The sequence below is a fragment of the Quercus robur genome, chromosome 2 (assembly GCF_932294415.1).
Source record: "Quercus robur chromosome 2, dhQueRobu3.1, whole genome shotgun sequence".
In the NCBI taxonomy this organism is placed as follows: domain Eukaryota; kingdom Viridiplantae; phylum Streptophyta; class Magnoliopsida; order Fagales; family Fagaceae; genus Quercus; species Quercus robur.
In genome coordinates, this window is record NC_065535.1 from 94,419,206 (window position 1) to 94,439,864 (window position 20,659).

The window sequence follows — 20,659 nt, forward strand, 5'->3', positions numbered from 1 at the left end:
AAGGTAGAGGAAAAAAGAAGGTTATCCTTTAAGAGAGGAGGGATTTCAAGTCGGACCTGTATAACAACAACCGTCTGAGGAGAGATTTCGTAGGGCAATCTGGAGTAGCCAACACACAGACTGTCAATACTGTATTCCGAGAACCAGTACATTGGGTGTTGGAGAAAATCAAGAACGAGCCATATTTTAAGTGGCCAAATAAGATGGAGGGAGAGTCCACGAGGTGCAATCAGAACTTTTATTGCCAATACCACCAGGACCATGGGCATACCATGGAGAACTGTAGGAACCTCTGGAACTATCTGGACTAGCTAGTCCGATAAGGAAAGCTGAAACACCTTCTGCATCATCCCAATAGTCACCAAGGCCAGATCCATCAAGAACCCCAGAGAGATACTGCCCTAAGGCCACCCGTAGGGACGGTCAATGTAATTTTGGCCGCATTAGGAAGGACAGGAACATGCCCTTCACAAGTGTTATCTGTGGCTCGGCAGCCTACCAAGGAGTCCCAGCCAAAGCCAAAGAGGGCCAAAATAAATTTTCATCCAATCTTGAGTTTTTCAGAAGAAGACAAGATTGGAACCATTTAGCCCCACGACGATGCGCTGTTGATCACTCTCAAAATTGAGGACTACGATGTGAAAAGAGTGATGGTGGATGGTGGCACTAGGGCCGAGGTCATGTACCCCGATCTCTACAAGGGGCTGAGGTTAAAACCGGAGGATCTGACACCCTGAACTCTCTTCTGATGAGCTTCGATGGGAAGTTTGTCATTCCAAAGGGCATGATTAGGCTACCCATCTAGACCGGCCCAGAGATAGTGGAGGTGAACTTTATCGTGGTGGACACCTATTCTCCCTACACAGCCATTGTCGGTAGGCCCTGGCTCCACACGTTAGGGGTTGTTGCTTTCTCATTGCATCAGAAGGTGAAGTTCCCGTCAGGGGACCAAATTCTCGAAATCCGTGGTTGCCAATCCACTGCAAAGCAGTGTGTGGTGGCTGCCATCTCACATCGGCTCGATATGGAATCCTCAGCCTCTGCTAAAAAGAATTTATAGCAATCAAGCGCCCCAATTTCACCTCCTGATACTGCTGCAGAAGTGTCAAAATGCGAAAATTTAGAGGAGGTAGTTATTGGTGATGACCCAGAGAAGTTCTTTCGGGTAGGGGCTCAGCTGCCTCTTCAGGAGAAGAAGGAGTTAATTGAGTTTCTCAAAAGTAACATTGACGTATTTGCATGGGATGCCTGCGATGCTCCCGGGATTGATCCAACCTTCATCTGTCACCATCTCAATTTCAACCCGTCCATCACTCCCAAGAAGCAGCCACCACGTTGCCCATCAAGAGAGCACACCGATGCGATTAGGGATGAGGTGACGAAGCTTAAGCGTGTAGGGGCTATCAAAGAGGTTTTTTACCCCGAATGGTTGGCCAACACCGTGGTGGTCAGGAAGAAAAGTGAAAAATGGCAGGTTTGTATGGACTTCACAAACCGAAATAAAGCATGCCCAAAAGACCCGTTTTCCATGGGTCGAATAGACTAGCTGGTGGATGCAATAGTAGGCCATTCTCGGATAAGCTTCTTAGATGCCTTTCAAGGCTATCATCAAATACCGTTAGCCCTGGAAGAACAAGAGAAGACAACCTTTGTGACACCAACTGGGAACTACCACTACAAGGTAATGCCGTTCGGACTGAAGAACGCAGAATCCACTTATCAAAGAATGATGACAAGAAAGTTTGAGCCAAAGTTGGGCAAGAGCATCGAAATCTATGTCAATGATATGGTGGTAAAGAGTAAAGTGGTGTCCAAGCATTTAGGAGACCTCGGTAGCACCTTTGGTGTCTTAAGGAAGCCTAAATGCTTCTAAATGCTCATTTGTCGTGGAATCAGGCAAGTTTTTGGGTTACATGGTTACTCATAGGGGAATTAAGGTTAACCCCGACCAGATCAAGGCTATAAATGATCTAAAACCACCGTAGAATGCCAAGGAAGTCCAAAAGCTTACTAGGATGATCGCAGCCCTGAATTGATTCATTTCCAGGTCGGCAGATAGATGTAGACCGATCTATCTCTTGATCAATAAGTTAGAATGCCAAGGAGGTCCAAAAGCTTACTGGGATGATTGCAGCCCTGAATTGATTCATTTCCAGGTCGACGGATAGATGTAAATCGTTCTATCTCTTGATCGACAAGTGGAAAGGGTTTGAGTGGTCCGAGGACTGCATTGTGGCCTTCCAGTAACTCAAGGAATACCTATCCCGACCACCTATCATGTCCAGTCCTGAGGCTGATGAAGTCCTATATGCATATATAGCTATGGCCCCTTATGTTGTGAGCTTGATGCTGATACGGGATGACAATTGCCTTCAAAAGCCAGTCTATTATGTGAGCAAGTCATTGCATGAAGCTGAGGTCAGATACTTACCCCTGGAGAAAGCCATACTAGCTGTGGTCCATGCTACGCGAAAGCTTCCCCATTATTTCCAAGCTCACACAGTGGTTGTTCTAACCTAACTACCCTTGAAGTCCGTACTTTGGACCGCTGATTACACTGGAAGGATTGCCATATGGAGCACAATTCTGGGGGTTTTTGACATCAAGTACATGCCTTGGACCTCAATAAAGGGCCAGGTCCTAGTTGACTTGGTGGCCGAATTTGTTGAATCGCTGGTAGAAATAGTAGCAGAGGAGTGCAACACAGATGGAAAATTGGTTGGGGTAATCTCTACGCCAGGACCCCCATATTGGAAGGTGTAAGTTGATGGGGCAGCAAATCAAATGGGGTCCGGAGTGGGGCTAGTCCTAATATCTCTTGAGAGGACCACCATAGAGAAATCCTTAAGACTTGGTTTCCCGGCCACAAATAACGAGGCCGAATATAAAGCCTTGTTACAAGGGATGGCCATAGTGCAGAAAATGGGAGGAAAAGCAATAGAGATGTTCTCGGACTCGAGACCAGTAGTGGGCTAGGTAAAGGGAGAATTGGAGGCTAGAGATTCAAGGATGCAAGAGTACTTAAGTCAGGTCAAATGCTTGTAGTCAGACTTCGACCTTTTTAGCTTGTCACACATCTCCAGAAACGGAAACACTCATGCAGATTCATTGGCCACGCTTGCTACCTCCTCGGTAAGGGGTCTATCTCGAATTATTCTTGTCGAGCATCTGGACAGAGCAAATGAGGTTGCAAAAGACATGGTTCATATCCATGAAGTTAGAGCAGGTCCTAGCTGGATGGACCCTATAGTGAGGTTCCTTAAAGATGATATCCTGCCTGAGGAAAAGTCAGAGACTGAAAAAATACGAAGAAAAGCTCCTCGATTCTGGTTGTCCGAGGATCACAAATTGTATAAGAGCTCTTATTTTGGGCCATATTTACTGTGTATTCACCCAGCAGCATCAGAGTTACTGCTTGAAGACCTGCATGAAGGGATTTATGGGAGTCATACAGGAGGAAGATCTCTGTCTCACCAAGCCATTACCCAAGGATATTGGTGGCCGGGGATGTAGAAGGAAGCCTTGGAATATGTTAAGAAGTGTGACCAGTGCCAAAGGTTTGCCCCAAATATTCATCAGCCAGGTGGGGTCCTCAACCCTTTGACCAGTCCATGGCCGTTCGCCTAGTGGGGCCTGGATATTTAGGCCCTTTCCCAAAGGCAGTAGGAAATAAAAGATATCTGCTGGTCGGCACAAATTACTTCACCAAATGGGTCGAAGTTGAGCCATTGACAAACATCAGAGATGCGGATGCTAAGAAATTCATCTGGAGAAACATTGTTACCCGATTCGGGGTCTCTCATACCCTCGTTTCAGATAACAGACTCCAATTTGATAGCAAGGCCTTCAGAAGATACTGCTGCAAACTAGGGATCACTAACAGGTACTTAACTCCAGTTTATCCTCAAAGAAATGGACAGGCTGAGGCTGTCAACAAGGTTATAGTCAGTGGGCTTAAGAAGAGGCTGGGTGACGCCAAGGGAAGATGGGTGGAAGAGTTGCTGCATGTCTTATGGACTTATTGGACTACACCACGGCGGTCAACAGGGGAGACACCTTTTGCCATGACCTATGGGGCCGAGGCTGTTATCCTTCTAGAGGCAAAATTCCTAACGCTGAGAATGAACTCCTTCACCCTGAACAGTAATGATGAACTACTGGGGAAGAACCTAGACCTGATCGACGAACGAAGAGAAAAGGCAATGATCCAATTGGCCTATTACCACCAGAAGCTCAAGCAGGGATATGATGCCAATGTGAATCTTAGACCGATAGCACCAGGGGACTTAGTGCTGAGGAAAGTTATGGGTGCCGCCAAGAACCCATCCTGGGGAAAGCTTGGACCCAATTGGGAAGGACTATATCGAATTACTTTAGTAGCAAGAATAGGCGCATACTACTTAGAAGACTTAGATGAAAGAACTATACCTCGTCCATGGAATGTAAATAACCTGAGAAAGTATTATTATTGACAAAAGCATTTCCCTAATTCAAATTTTCAGTCCATTATGGTTATATGTCTTGTATTTTTGGCAACCATCTAAGTACTAGACAAAACCAAGGTATTGCATGGGACTCATACTCAAACTTATAGGGAAACTAGCTACTTCAAAAAAAAAATCTAAGTACTAGACAGAACCAAGGTATTGCATGGTTCTCGGACTCAAACCTATGATGAAACTAGCTACTTCAAGAAAAATCTAAAAATCTAAGTACTAGACAAAACCAAGGTATTGCATGGTTTTCAGACTTAAACCTATGGGAAACTAGCTACTTCAAGAAAAATCTAAGTACTAGACAGAACCAAGGTCTTGCATGGTCCTTGGACTCAAACCTGTAGGGAAACTAATTACTTCAAGAAAAATCTGGGGAAGCTAACTACTTCAAGAAAAATCTAAGTTGCGAATATAGCCTAAGTATACATTCGGTACCTCAGATCATCTACTCGGTCCCCACCCCCTAAAAATATGAGCAAACGCAAACTAAATGCCCCCTTAATGCCGATGCGTTAGAATTTAAAGATCTAATTTCAAACATGATATGTGCATAGCCATTCTTACCTATTAGGACAACCAATTCATGAGACACAAGGTTCACAGCATTAACAATAGCAATAATAACAATAAACACATAATGTAAAAAAGAGAAGAGGAAGAAGGAATTTCATACATTTCATCTAAAAGTTTAAGTACAATGATTCCAATGAAAAAAAAAAAATACTAACTAATACAAAAGATAGTTGGGCTGCCTATTTCTTCAACTTTATTTTGACCCCTTCCTTGGAGAGCTGAGCAGGAATGACCTCAGGAACCGAGAGAGCTGGCTTCTCGGCATGAGGGGCTTGAGCATTGGCTGTAGACTCTACAGCCTCCTAGGGCGCTTCAGGATTCAGATCTTCATGTGTTTCTACTGCCCCAAGAAGCTTACCCTCCTCGGCTGGCTCATTAGGAGCAGTTATGGCAGAGCGGCCTCAGGCCGAGCAGTCTCAGCCTCCTTAGGAACACTTTCAGCCTCGGAGCTGGCAGGGGCAGTTTCCAGGATGGTCGGAGGGTAGTATACATTCTCCACCTTCCACAGATTGGATGAAGCCTCAACCCCAGCTTGCTTGAGAGTTTCATTCCAAACCTAGGAGCGATAGAGCCTACATACTCTAGGGAGTTGAGCCTTGAGAGTGGCCTGGGTCTCAACCACTCCCAAGTCATAGGCCTCCTCCTTGGCTTTCTCCTTAGAGCTTTCAGCCTCCATCCTGGTGAATTTTGCCTCTGCCTTAGCCTTTAAGGCTTTATCCCTGGCCTATTCCACGACACTTTTGGCCCTTTCCGCCTCGGACAATTTCTTCTTTAAATCATCGATCTGCTCCTTGGCAATCTTCAACTGGTCCTCGGCTTTGAGTAAGTGCCTTGTCTAGTCCTCGGCCTGTTTTAGCGCTGTCCCTAGCCCTGGTCATCTCCTTCAGCTCCTCCTTAGCCTTCGAGAGATCAGCCTCAGAGTTTTTGAGGGTTCGCATAGCATCCAAGCACTTGTCACGCTCGAGCTCCAGGGACCTGCTCTGCTTCTTAGCGTCCTCTTCCAGCCTATAGGTGGCCTGGACAGCCTGCCAATTGAAACAAGGACACGGTAAGTTAGAAATCAAGGAACAAAAATCAATGGAGTTACAAGTGTTAGAAGCCTCACCATTCCCAAATACCTCTTGATGCTGAGGAAGACCTCTTGCCTCCTCAGATTCCCTAACTCGGCCATATCAGTGGGGAGCAGCAGGGACCTCTCCAACGCGTTAACCACATAAGTGCCTTCACCGCCTCGGAAGTCCCTTAGGGAGGCGTTGTCCATCAATGGCTCCCCGTGGAGCATTGGGGCAGGAAGCCAGGCTTGGGGCGTGGATTGAGCATCGACCTCTTTTCCCTGGCCTTGATGCCCAATCTTTAATTGCTTTGAAGCTCGTGGGGCTTCATCTTCCTTCCGAGAGGAGCGAGATTTCCCCCCATCCATAGGGTCCTTGCATTTGGCAGCCTTCTTCCTTTTTGGATCGGTGGGCTCGGGCCGAGGAGGCATGGTAGATTGGGGGGGAGGAGGAAGTCTGGATCATGGAGATGATGGCTGTAATTGGGCAGAAGACGACCTGGTTTGAGCAGGCTGAGGCTGGGATGGAGGAGGAGGAAGCTTGGATTGTGACTTCCCTGGTGCATCCTTCTCCAGTTGGCCCTCAATTAGGTCGAACAGGCTGGTTGGGGGTTTCCTCTTAAAGCCCATTTCAGCCTGAAAAGATGTCCCAACCGATAGGAGATCCGCTTTGGTCAATTTGGGATTGCCTAAGTCACCAGAAGGATCCTCGGATAGACTAGCTTGGTCAAATACACCAAATGCGTCCTCGAAAGGACTTAAATCACCCCCGGCCTCCGCTACTTGGTGGGATGAGGAAGGGCCTGCCAACGGGATGCCTTGTGGAACAGGAGATCCCTTGGGAAGCAAAAACTTGTGTTCTGCTACAATGATTTTCTGAAGCTGAGGATCGTTAGCTCTAAACACGTGCTTCGGGGCAGGGAATGATTTTTGGATGAGATCGTACCCTAAGATCTTGTAAGCAGCCCTGACTTGGTTGTCAGCTTCGTTTACAAAAGCTGCCACCTTAAGAATAGTTTCTAAATCTCCTCGGTTAACGAGGTGAAAGTGTTGTTCAAGGCGTGTGGATCTGCAAAAAGAAAACACATTCACATTAGTAACCGAACGATGCAAATTTTGATGGCACAAAAGACTAGCCCTCTCCTACTCTCGATACCCCACCTGGTTCCCTCTCCTCCGTTGGACAATGAAGGCTGTCGTGCCACTCCCCAGACACAATGAGGAAGTCCTTATTCAACCCTTTGCTAGTCTCGGGAAGGCATTGAATAAGCCGAACCTTATCGTCCCTCGTCTTCATATAGTAGGACTTACCCCTTAAGTATTGGAGGTTGTAGCACCAATTTACATCATGATGGGTTAACCTCAACCCCATTTTCTCGTTTAAGGCATCCATACAACCCAGGACCCTAAACACGTTGGTAGCGCACTGGGTGGGGGCTAACCGGAAATGCCTAAGGTAATCCCTTATCACTGGTCCCATAGGGATCCTCATGGCACCTTCTATAAAGGCGATTATAGGAATCACCACTTCACCCTCTTGCCTCCTAAAATGCCACTCCCCTTCCTCACAGTACCTCAAACCTACATTAGGGGGTATCCTATAATTGGTGATGAATTTTTCTATCACCTCTTCGGACTCAACCAACTTTTTTAATTTACCCATCCCTAGAAACAGCTAGAAAGACTCAGGGAAGGACGAAAGAAGGAGAGGAGTAAGAGGAAAAGAAACTTAGAAGAAAGAAAATGTGAGTTAGATAGAGAAGAAAACTTACAGGAATGAGGAAAAGCTCCTCGGACAGGTTTTTTATGCTGAAAAGAGACGTAAGTTTGGCTGGAGATTTGACTGAACTCAGGATATGTAGGCAAGAACTCTTGAGTGCAAAAGTAAAGAGACAAATCGGTTCAAATGGGTATTTATACCTCCAATTAAAAATAACCACGCATGTTTTCCCGCCCGTAAAGCAAAAAAATCCTCATCGTTAGATTACCATCACACCGTTGAACGTGGAGAGCACAGAGCTGCCAGAATTTAATAAGGGCGCGTTCCATATACCAAAGCATCAGGAGAAAGCCTTGGACAGGCGAAGAGGCTCTGGCACTAACGGAGGACAAGACTTGACAAGCCATGATAAAGGCTCAAGGACACCAAAATCCCCCTCTCCATCTAAGGAGCTGAACAGTAGGATTTTGAGGGGCTATTATGGGGTCAAAGAATCTGACAACCTCGGCGCACCTCATACTAAGCCCAAGGCCCACGCCGAGGAGGAAGTAATGGCCGAGTATGAATAAAGAAAGCCTAAGTGGTCTAGAAACATCGCCGAGGACAATCATGTCCTTGGCCAACCCAAATCCTAGTAGGGAAGAACGGTCTGCCATTAACGGCAACCTCCCAGAGCATCCCAAGAAAAAGAACAAGTACTGTAGGATAGCCAGGGAAGCATGGTGTAAGAATAGCTCAAGGAGAAACTGTCACCTCTGCATTAAATGCCCACAACTAACGTTCTGGCTGCATTAATGAGGAAATGACCCCTGAATAGTGTTGTCTTAGTCGCTGCAACATACAGAAGGCCTAGGAAGGTGGCTGATGGGACAAGCACTTGAGCGTTAACCTACATGACCAACAAATGGAAGGCTAAGATCAACCAAAAGGGGATATATAATGAGAGAAATCCTCCTGGAGAAAAGAAAAAATGGTAGCAATTTGAATTATTCTGGAAAACCTTTGCAACCTAGCACTGAAGAAAGAATAAGAACACTAAGTTCCTTGGACGAAAGACCCTAGGACAGAATTTTATACTCTAGTCCATGTCCTTATTGTTCAATCCGTTCATAACCATGTCTGGTTGTTGTAATCCTCACTAAGACCAAATTCTTGAACCTATTCTTTATAAATTTATTGTATTGGGCTAGTTGGGCTTGAGTCCACTCCTCCAATAAAAGAAGTGCTCGAACCCAATCCCTAGAATTTGGTTATTGAGTAAATGGTGCTTTAAAATTGTTTAGGTGATATCTAAGAATCTTAGAGAAAGTGTTAGGGAGAAGTTCTTTTGTGGTGAGCTAGTTGAGGTAAATAATCTCGTCCTAATTGGTTTTATTTTGCATATTTTAACTACTGACATTGTTTATAATTGTTATAATTTTATTTAATTGTTTTAGTTGCATTGATTTAAAGTAAAGATCAAAGAATTATCTCAAATATATTTGATTTACTAAATATATGACTTTATGTATGTATTTGAATGAAATATATTTTTGTTTGAACTAAGATTTGATATATATGATTTTAGACAATTTGACTATGTTTTAACTCTAATACCTAGTCAATGAGGGTTATTCATTGGTACTGAAACTAGTTCTATCTAGGGCATCACGAGTCTATCATGTTTCTGGACCCAGCTAATGAGGGATATACATTAGCACATAACTAGTTTCATTTGAATTTGATGCCTTGTCGTGAGGATATAGCGTGACCATAGTCATAAAGACTGTTAAGAATATGAATTATGTTGAATATTTGAATTATTTTATGTCCTTGAAACTACTAATGTGTTTTTGGAACTTATTGTAAATTATAGCTTTGATATATATGGAAAACAGATTAATTTCTAATTCATTTATGATATATTTGTAAGATTTAAAATATTTGATCTATATACAACTTATTATTTTATAGATCTATTTACTTGATAGAATTATTAGAACTGTGGTTACTTATTGAGTCATCAACTCATCCCCCCTTCTTTCCCCTTTCAGATTCTGATTAGAAAGAGTAGCATATGTTTGGGCTTTTGCTGGGATGTGCGCATGCGTGAAGTTTAAGAAATCAATGGAATAAGATTTGAACTTTTATGTTTCAAATTACCAGTTGTGTAGACTTTTAGTCTTAAAGGATTTAGTTTATTTTTATTTTGATGTTGGAAGATTATTATTTGGAGATCTTTTGAGAATTGCATTATTGAGTATATTTTTAAATTTATTGATTAAATTTTCTTTGAGGATAATTCTTTAGTTGTTAATGTTAGGTTTTAGACCCCTTAACACAATATGTTTAACCTAATATTAGGCCAAGTTGATTAACAAGTTTGTTATTTAAGTCTAGGTTAAACAATTGTGAGCAAAACAAATATAATGTGGAAAGTAAAGAACACAAAGATCTGATAACCCAAGAAAACCAAACCGGTAAAAAACCTAAAGAGGATTTAACCTAGCTATCCTCAAGGTAAAAACAGATCCACTATAAAAGGATTGAAGTTTATACAATAAGACTTAAACCACTAATATCCTATTGCTGCCGCATGTAAAAAACTTACTACCATGACCACGTGACAGTTCCAAGTTCACAGACTACTTCTTTCTTTGATTTGTAACAAACACAAGTTCTCCTACTTGTGACTTTGAGACACTTCTTAAAGGTTTTGGATCTTCTTGAAAGTTCTTTGTGTAGCAACTGAATCACCTACCAATTCTTGATGTGAATCTTGATCTTGGTAGAACTATGTGTGTGTTCTAAGGTAAACACCTCTCAGATCTCACAAAAGATTAAACACACAACACAACAAATACATCTAAAACGTAGCTAGGGTTTTTCCTTTTATACTAGGAGTGAAACACTTAACCCTACACGTCATATGGGCTTGGGTTGCATTTGAAAATTTTACAGAAAATTCTTGATCTACGATTCTCAATCAATCGAGTCTATTCTTCGATCAATCGAGCCTTGCAGAAATTGAACAATAATTTCTTGCAATTACTCGATTCCAAACTTACATTAAACCAAACTTTGAGCAAGTCTAAATCTAGACTAAATGTTTTGATCATGGTTTGCCAATATATACAAAATGAAGTTCTAATATATTTAGTTCCTAAAGTCTTATAACCTAACAGTTAAGAAGGTCTTTCACACTTGTAGGATGTAAACTTTATAAGTGTGTGGCTATTGTCACGTGCCTAACTCTTACTTGGGTTCAGGGCGTGATAATTTCAATTTCCTATTTCTCAAAAAAAAAAAAAAAAAAAAAACAATTTCCTGATAATCAAGTTGTAGGGTGATAAATGAACCAAGTTGTTTATGAACAGCTCGAGTTTGACTCGAGAAAAAAGCTTGTTTATGTTCGTTTGTTTAAAAAACAAGCCGACCTCAAGCCTTAAGTTTAGGCTCAATTATTAAATGAGCCAAGCTCAAACAAAATATTGTGTTCGTGAACATGAGAGCTCGATTTAACTATATATATATATATATATATATATATATTCTTGTCTAAAAATATATTTATATAAACTTGAAATTGAATTGTATAAGTTTGTTAATAGGTTCATTTGACCTAAAATTACTATTTATAGCATATTATGCTATCAATAGTCCATTCATAGTCAAAATTCATAAAATTATGAAAAAGTAAAACATTTAAGTCATAGTTTCATACTTTATAAGAAAAGAATAAGTTAATCAAGTAGCTCGGGAAGAAGCTTGAGCTTGCTCGACAAGAAAATGAGCCAAGTTTAAACATAAGATCTTATTCCCGAGCTTGGCTTATATTCGAAAAAAAAATTAAATAAACAAGCTTAAATATTTAATATTCTACTTACTCAACTCGACTTGGCTTTTTTACTGCCCTACTAAATTGTCTGTTTAACCAAGGCAAGTGGCATGGCCTAATGAAAACCCTTATGTAAATAAAATACTAGTCATCTCTCATCAGAAATATATGAATTATATAAACTTAATTATAATAAAGAATATATATATATATATATATATATCAAGATCCGGTTAATGTCTACTCATTAACCTTTAAGAAATACATTAATCATCTACTTTAAAAAACTTCTTATTGATTCAAATGCCTCGTTCTATTGTTGTAACTATTAACTTATCGACAAAAAAAAAAAAAAAAAAAATCTATAACTCACTATCACTTTTGATAAAGCAACTCAATACTAAACAAATTCTTATTAATTCACAACTACTTGTTCAAGACAGTTGTTGTCATTGTTGTTGATTCCACTCCATTCCAGCTAGATGTTTGGGAAAAAAAATGTATCAATAAGAAAATTGGTACAAAAATTCTCCTCATTAACTCTCTCCACCCAACCCGCCCTTTTTCTTCTTCTGCTACTCTCTCTCTCTCTCATATCTTTCTAGACCTCTCTGAATCACCTCCTTCTTCTGCACTATGCCACAAAACTTATTGGACCTACATGATAAATTTAGCTTGTTTAATTAATTCAGAATTATAATATAGTTTTAGATATCATTCTAAAACCAATAAAGGCCAAAAATAGATAAATACGTTAAAAAAAGAGAGTAAGAAATGGAAGTAAAGGATTATGGATTTTTAAAGGCTCTCCCTTTCCTTCATTCTTTAATTCCGCTATTTTGTCTCGCCCTTATGCTCTAGAAGAAATACAAGTGGATGATGAAGGACAGGGACGGAATCAGGATTTGAATCTAGGGGGGCCAAAGCATGAACCAAAAAAATTTCAAGTCACATGGTTTATTAAAAAAAAATCATGGTAGACAAAACAATTGCACTTTATTACCTAAATATTTAAGTCAAGAAGGAAATAATATGAACCAAAAAGTTGAAAGTTACAATATGATATTCTAACCTTTTCGAAGAAAAAAAAAAAAAAAGACTTCGGATCTCCAAATTTGGGGTAATTGGAATTAATATGTTGATTTTATCACGTTGACCAACTCACCAATATGATAAACTCATACTTTTGCATGTAATTGAAAATCACACTAATGAAGTTTTCAAAACTTTGTTTGAGGATTTTTAAAAATTGGGATATTAATATAAATAGTTGGCAATACTACCTCATCAATATTGGCTTCTAAAAGAATTTTGCATTTTATCTTTTGAAAAAAATTTAAATATGTAATTGACTTTTCCATAATTTATAAATTAATTAAAAATAGTCATAAATTATTGTAACCCTTGTAAGGGAATTTTTTTTTTCTATGAGATTTTTTTTGGTTATGAATTATTAAATTATAATATTGGTGATTTGGGGATTTTTTGTTGTGTTGTATTTGGACTATGGAGGGGCCACGGCCCAAAGAAATAGTTAAGTGATTAGTTTCTTCTGGACTATTTGGACTAATCCAATAATTTGAGGGGGTCCAACTATAACAATTTCACACCCAAATTCTTCCCATATGCTACTTAAATTTTCCAAAGAAATGGGGGCGGGCGGCCATGGCCCCCCAGCCCCTTAGTGGGTCCGTCCCGAAGGATGACTATTCCACCTACCCTCCCTATCCCAACTCCACTGTCTGAAATAAGAGTTAACACAATTTGGCTACGCTTGAGACTTTTAATCCCAGTTTTTTTTTTTTTGTTTTAAAAAAAACGTAGCTGCATCTATATTCTTCAGTAAATAACTTAATGCTCTGAGAGAGATAAATTTTGTTTTCGTCCTTTTTGAGGGTAACACTCTTTTCGTAGTTGGTCACAGAGAGAGAGAGAGAAGAAGGGGATTGGAGGAAGAAGACGATTTTTTTAATGCTCTATCACTAATATCGAGAAACTGCATGACATAGCCTCAAATGTGTTTTTTACCATTAAATTTGAATTAAATCAATAATTCAAAATAGGTATAACTCTTTTAAAGTTATATTGGGGGTAACCTAAACCTATTTCATGGTAGGTGCGTTTCTAATCTATAGTTTTGTAATCAATTTGTTGTGGCTGCGAGTTTTTTTTTTTTTTTTTTGAATGGGGCTGCGAGTTTTTGGAGTTGCAACTTGCAAAGAACTAATTAATGCAACTACATAAGGCTTCAGGAAGCCGCTATTCCAAAAAGCAGAAGCTAGTGCTAGGTCAGCTAGACATTAGTTGCCACTTCAGAATATGCAGGCACTAGTAATGATGTCCAAGCACAATACTTCAATCACGGGTATTAGCCATATATATCAGCTTCTGCCGTACCTGGCTATTGTGTACACATGTATTTTTAGATCGGTAACATTTATAGATTCAAAACGTCACAAAGTTAATGTTCCACCTTAATTCTGAGGAGGGTGCGTGTTATAAATATCATTATGACCCAAGAGACTAACCCTAACTTAGTCTAGGGTTCTCAAATTAATTATAACCTCTACTCGGATTTATAGTAGTCTATCTTTTTTATTTATATTTTTATGGACTAACAAGTACTCCTTCCATTTCAGTTTGTTTGTCATCTATTCTATTTTAGGATGTCTCAAAATATTATCCTGTTTCTAAAAATAAAATTCATTAATTTATTAATGTTTTTATTATACTCTTACTTTATTTTCAAAACTATTTGAAAAGAAAACTAACAAATATTTAAAAAATCAATCTAATTGAGGCACCTTTTTAGTTGTCTCATTAAGAATAATTCTTTTTTTTTTTAATAAAAAAAACCGATAAATTTATTTAAGGTTAGTTTTGTAAACTTATACATTTTTATAAGGCATACAAGACAATAAATGATGTTTCTTTAAAAAATTTGACTTTTCAAACATGATAAACAAATTGAGATAGAGGGAGTATGAAATTATTTAATGGAGGTGTAGGAGATAAGACAGGAAAAAATAATTTTTCATATGAAACATGAAATACATGTAACTACAAATCCGTCTACTGAATAGGTTTTTTTTTTTTTTTTTTTTTTTTTTTTTTTTTTTTTTGTATAGCATAGTTTTCCCATTCATATGACCTTATCTCAGGGTGACATACAACTATAGGACTACATTGGTGGCCATAAAAATAAGAAGACATTTTTCATATAAAAACAAAAATGGCATTGATGAGTCTAGAAAAATCATTAAGGTCGTCCCTTAATACGGATGACCTTGCATCATTACTAAGCCATCAAAGATAACTGCTCAACAAATTCAATAACGACCATCAAAAATCTTAAACTCTCATCAAGACAAAGAACAATGCAATCAAGATAATAATCACCTTAATTTATGTACAATAACTACCTACGTCACTTATAAAAGGGACAATCTATCTCACTAGTTAAGGTACATAAAAAACTACTACAAAATACTATCTATATACGAAAGATATGTGTTGATACTAATTTAAGCATCGGAGGCTCTCCCACCAGACACAACCTGTGGTCTCTTTGATCAATCACTCCTTTATTTTGCAAGTCCTACAAGATCGTCTAATACTCTGGATTGAACGATCGACCCAACTGACGATTTTGGCATCATCAAGAATAGTTGGGGATTTTTATTTATTAATTTATTTATTTTGTTGATAGAAGGACCGGTGTCTTTGGCTTCATATTACCAACTTCCTATAAATTGTGTATCTCAGTTCATCATATTAACACATGCACCTCTCTCTCTCAAAACTAATTGGGACACTCATATCACAATGTCCATGGCCTTCTTTTGTTTCTTCCTCCAAACCTCAAAATGGTTTCAAAAATATCCAAAATACTGAAAAGATTACTTACCTCATTGGTGATACTTGTATGCAAAAGGCAGACGGAAGCAGCATTGCCCAAGATCAAGCCGTCAATTATTTTCCCACGGAAGACTACAATTTTCTTCCTGAATATCACAGTTCCACGATTAGTTTTGCATAACCATTTTCACCATTTCTTTTTCTTGTTTTTCCAGACCTACTTTTCATAATTTAAGAGGGAAATATTGTTTTTTCCAGGATGATTTTTGTGTTGAATACGTGCAAAAACTAAAGAAATTTAAAAAAATACTTAGCAAGTTAGTTAAAGATCCTCTCGAAGGTTTGAACATGGTTGATGCAATCCTGCGCTTAGGCATTGAGTACCACTTCCAAGAGGAGATTGAAACAATCCTAAAAAGGCAGTATAAGATTTTTAGCGCTCAAGCAGGTCATGATCATGATCTTTATGAGGCTGCACTGCGTTTTCGATTATTGAGACAAGATGGCTATCATGTTTCTGCAGGTAAGAATATATTTTTCTTTTTACCTAAATTACGTTATGTTTGTAATTATCACAGCATGGTTATAATTACATCTCCAAGGATTGGGTGGCAAAGAGCATTTGATTCTAAAAGTTGAACAAAAACATTTTTAGAAAAACATTAAAAACTAAAATAAAATTATTTGCAGTTGAGCTCTAACTCAAATAACACAGAGTAAGTTCATGGGTTCAAAACTCACTCAATAACGTAGATATGTGTAACATACCAATTGTAGAAAAAAAATATTCCTTGAAAGTCAATAAATTGCGGAAAATTGTGTGTTACACAGATGTGTTTGACAAGTTCAAGAACAAGGAATGAAACTTTAAATTGGAGTTAGGTGAACACATAAGTGGATTGATGGGATTATATGAAGCGTTAGAGGTAAGCATCAATGACGAAGACATGCTAAATGAAGCTAAAGACTTCAGTCGCCATTTTCTCGAAGCAAACATCAAACATCTTGATCACCAACAAGCTAGATTCATTCTAAACACATTGGATCATCCCTATCATAAGAGTTTGCCAAGGTTCATGGCTAAGGGCCTCCCAGACAATTTCGAAGGGGCAAGGGGTTGGGTAAAACATTTACAAGAACTAGCAAAGATGGACTTCAAAATGGTCCAGTCCATACACCAACAGAAACTTCTTCAAATTATGATTGTCTATTAATTATTTTGGAACTCAGATTGCCTATACTTTGATACTATTCTAAATTATCATTGAACTTACTTGAAAATTTGAAGAAGTAATTTGAAGAAGTTCTTGTTGGTGTATGGACTGGACCATTTTGAAGTCCATCTTTGCTAGTTCTTGTGAATGTTTTACCCAACCCCTTGCCCCTTCGAAATTGTCAGGGAGGCCCTTAGCAATGAACCTTGGCAAACTCTTATGATAGGGATGATCCAATGTGTATAGAATGAATCTAGCTTGTTGGTGATCAAGATGTTTGATGTTTGCTTCGAGAAAATGGCGACTGAAGTCTTTAGCTTCATTGAGTATGCCTTCGTCATTGATGCTTACCTCTAACGCTTCATATAATCCCATCAATCCACTTATGTGTTCACCTAACTCCAATTTAAAGTTTCCTTCCTTGTTCTTGAACTTGTCAAACACATCTGTGTAACACACAATTTTCTGCAATTTATTGACTTTCAAGGAATATTTTTTTTCTACAATTGGTAAGTTACACATATCTACGTTATCGAGTGAGTTTTGAACCCATGGACTTACTCTGTGTTATTTGAGTTAGAGCTCAACTGCAAATAATTTTATTTTAGTTTTTAATGTTTTTCTAAAAATGTTTTTGTTCAACTTTTAGAATCAAATGCTCTTTGCCACCCAATCCTTGGAGATGTAATTATAACCGTGCTGTGATAATTACAAACATAACGTAATTTAGGTAAAAAGAAAAATATATTCTTACCTGCAGAAACATGATAGCCATCTTGTCTCAATAATCGAAAACGCAGTGCAGCCTCATAAAGATCATGATCATGACCTGCTTGAGCGCTAAAAATCATATACTGCCTTTTTAGGATTGTTTCAATCTCCTCTTGGAAGTGGTACTCAATGCCTAAGCGCAGGATTGCATCAACCATGTTCAAACCTTCGAGAGGATCTTTAACTAACTTGCTAAGTATTTTTTTTGAATTTCTTTAGTTTTTGCATGTATTCAACACAAAAATCATCCTGGAAAAAACAATATGTCCCTCTTAAATTATGAAAAGTAGGTCTGGAAAAACAAGAAAAAGAAATGGTGAAAATGGTTATGCAAAACTAATCGTGGAACTGTGATATTCAGGAAGAAAATTGTAGTCTTCCGTGGGAAAATAATTGACGGCTTGATCTTGGGCAATGCTGCTTCCGTGTGCCTTTTGCATACAAGTATCACCAATGAGGTAAGTAATCTTTTCAGTATTTTGGATATTTTTGAAACCATTTTGAGGTTTGGAGGAAGAAGAGGATGCACAAAAGAAGGCCATGGACATTGTGATGTGAGTATCCCAATTAGTTTTGAGAGAGAGAGGTGCATGTGTTAATATGATGAACTGAGATACCCAATTTATAGGAAGTTGGTAATATGAAGCCAAAGACACCGGTCCTTCTATCAACAAAATAAATAAATAAAGAAAAAAAAAATCTCCAACTATTCCTAATGATGCCAAAATTGTCAGTTGGGTCGATCATTCAATCCAGAGTATTAGACGATCTTGTAGGACTTGCAAAATAAAGGAGAGATTGATCGAAGAGACCACGGGTTGTGTTCAGTGGGGGAGCATCCAATGCTTAAATTAGTGTCAACCCATATCTTTCGTATATAGATAGTATTTTGTAGTAGTTTTTGACATACCTTAGCTAGTGAGACAGATTGTCCCTTTTATAAGTGATGTTGGTAGTTGTTGTACATAAATTAAGGTGATTATTACCTTGATTGTATTGTTCTTTGTCTTGATGAGAGTTTAAGATTTTTGATGGTCGTTATTGAATTTGCTGAGCAGTTATCTTTGATGGCCTAGTAATGATGCAAGGTCGTCCGTATTAATGGATGACCCCTTAATGATTTTTCTAGACTCATCAATTCCATTTTTGTTTTTAAATGAAAAATGTCTTCTTATTTTTGTGGCCACCAATGTAGTCCTGTAGTTGTATGTCACCCTAAGATAAGGTCATACGAATGGGAAAACTATGCTATACAAAGAAAAACCCTATTCAGCAGACAGATTTGTAGTTACATGTGTTTCATGTTTCATATGAAAAATTATTTCTTCTGTCTTATTTCCTACACCTCCATTAAATAATTTCATACTCCCTCCGTCCCAATTTGTTTGTCATGTTTGAAAAGTCAAATTTTTTAAAGAAATATCATTTATTGTCTTGTCTGTCTTATAAAAATGTATAAGTTTACAAAACTAACCTTAAATAAATTTATCAGTTTTTTTTTTAATAAAAAAAAAAAGAGTTATTCTTAATGAGGCAACTAAAAAGGTACCTTAATTAGATTGATTTTTTAAATATTTGTTAGCTTTTTTTTCAAATAGTTTTGAAAATAAAGTAGGGGGCCATAAGAACGTTAGTAAATTAATGAGTTTTATTTTTAGAAACATGACAATATTTTGAGACATCCTAAAATAGAATAGATGACAAACAAACTAAGACAGAGAGAGTACTTGTTAGTCCATAAAAAAAAAAAAAAAAAAAAAAAAAAAAAAAAAAGAAGAAGAAGAAGATAGATAAAAAGTGAGAGTTAGACTTTAGTGTGGTCATCTTGATGGTCTATATCCATGGTAAAAAGCCCTTGTTCTATATCACTATATAATTAAGTATGGTATTACTATAAATCCGAGTAGAGGTTATAATTAAATTGAGAACCCTAGACTAAGTTAGGGTTGTCTCTTGGGTCATAATGATATTTATAACACGCACCCTCCTCAGAATTAAGGTGGAACATTAACTTTGTGACGTTTTGAATCTATATATGTTACCAATCTAAAAATACATGTGTACACAATAGCCAGGTACGGTGGAAGCTGATATATATGGCTAACACCTGTGATTGAAGTATTGTGCATGGACATCATTACTAGTGCCTGCATATTCTGAAGTGGCAACTAATGTCTAGTTGACCTAGCACTAGCTTCTTCTTTTTGGAATAGCGGCTTCCTGAAGCCTTATGTCGCTGCATTAATTAGTTCCTTCAAAGTTGCAACTCCAAAAACTCGTAGCCCCATTCAAAAAAAAAAAAAAAAAAACTCGCAGCCACAACAAATTGATTACAAAACTATAAATTAGAAACGCACCTACCATGAAATAGGTTTAGGTTACCCTCAATATAACTTTAAAAGAGTTATTCCTATTTTGAATAATTGATTTAATTCAAATTTAATGGTAAAAAACACATTTGAGGCTATGTCATGCAGTTTCTAAATATTAGTGATAGAGCATTAAAAAAATCGTCTTCTTCCTCCAATCCCTCGAAAAGGACGAAAACAAAATTTATCTCTCTCAGAGCATTAATTTATTTACTGAAGAATATAGATGCAGCTACGTTTTTTATAAATAAATTATTAAAAAAAAAAAAAAACTGGGATTAAAAGTCTCAAGCTTAGCCAAATTGTGTTAACTTTTATTTCAGACAGTGGAGTTGGCATTGGGAGGGTAGGTGGAACAGTCATCCTTCAAGGACAGACCCACACCAGACCTATTGACCATGCCTAACCTTCTACAAATTCATCTATACTTACAAACAGGACTCACGATGAACATGCCTAAATTTCTGCTGATCAATCTACACTTAACGCAATAGTGGCATAGGAAAAGAATAACTATTATGGAAACAATACAGATACCAAAAATATAATTTAATCCCTTTTTCAGTTGCATCATCAAATTTATTGAGTATTTAACTAGTTTCACTTTTGGTCAAAATATCCACATAAAATATACTCTAATTTCAAATAAAGATTAGATTTGATAAAAATGAGATTTTTAAACTCTTACCTTAATTGTGCAGTCAAACATTTTTTACTTGAATATTTTGGGTAGTCTTCTTTCTCAAAATATCTATCATTATACTCTAACTTAAATTAGACTATATATTGC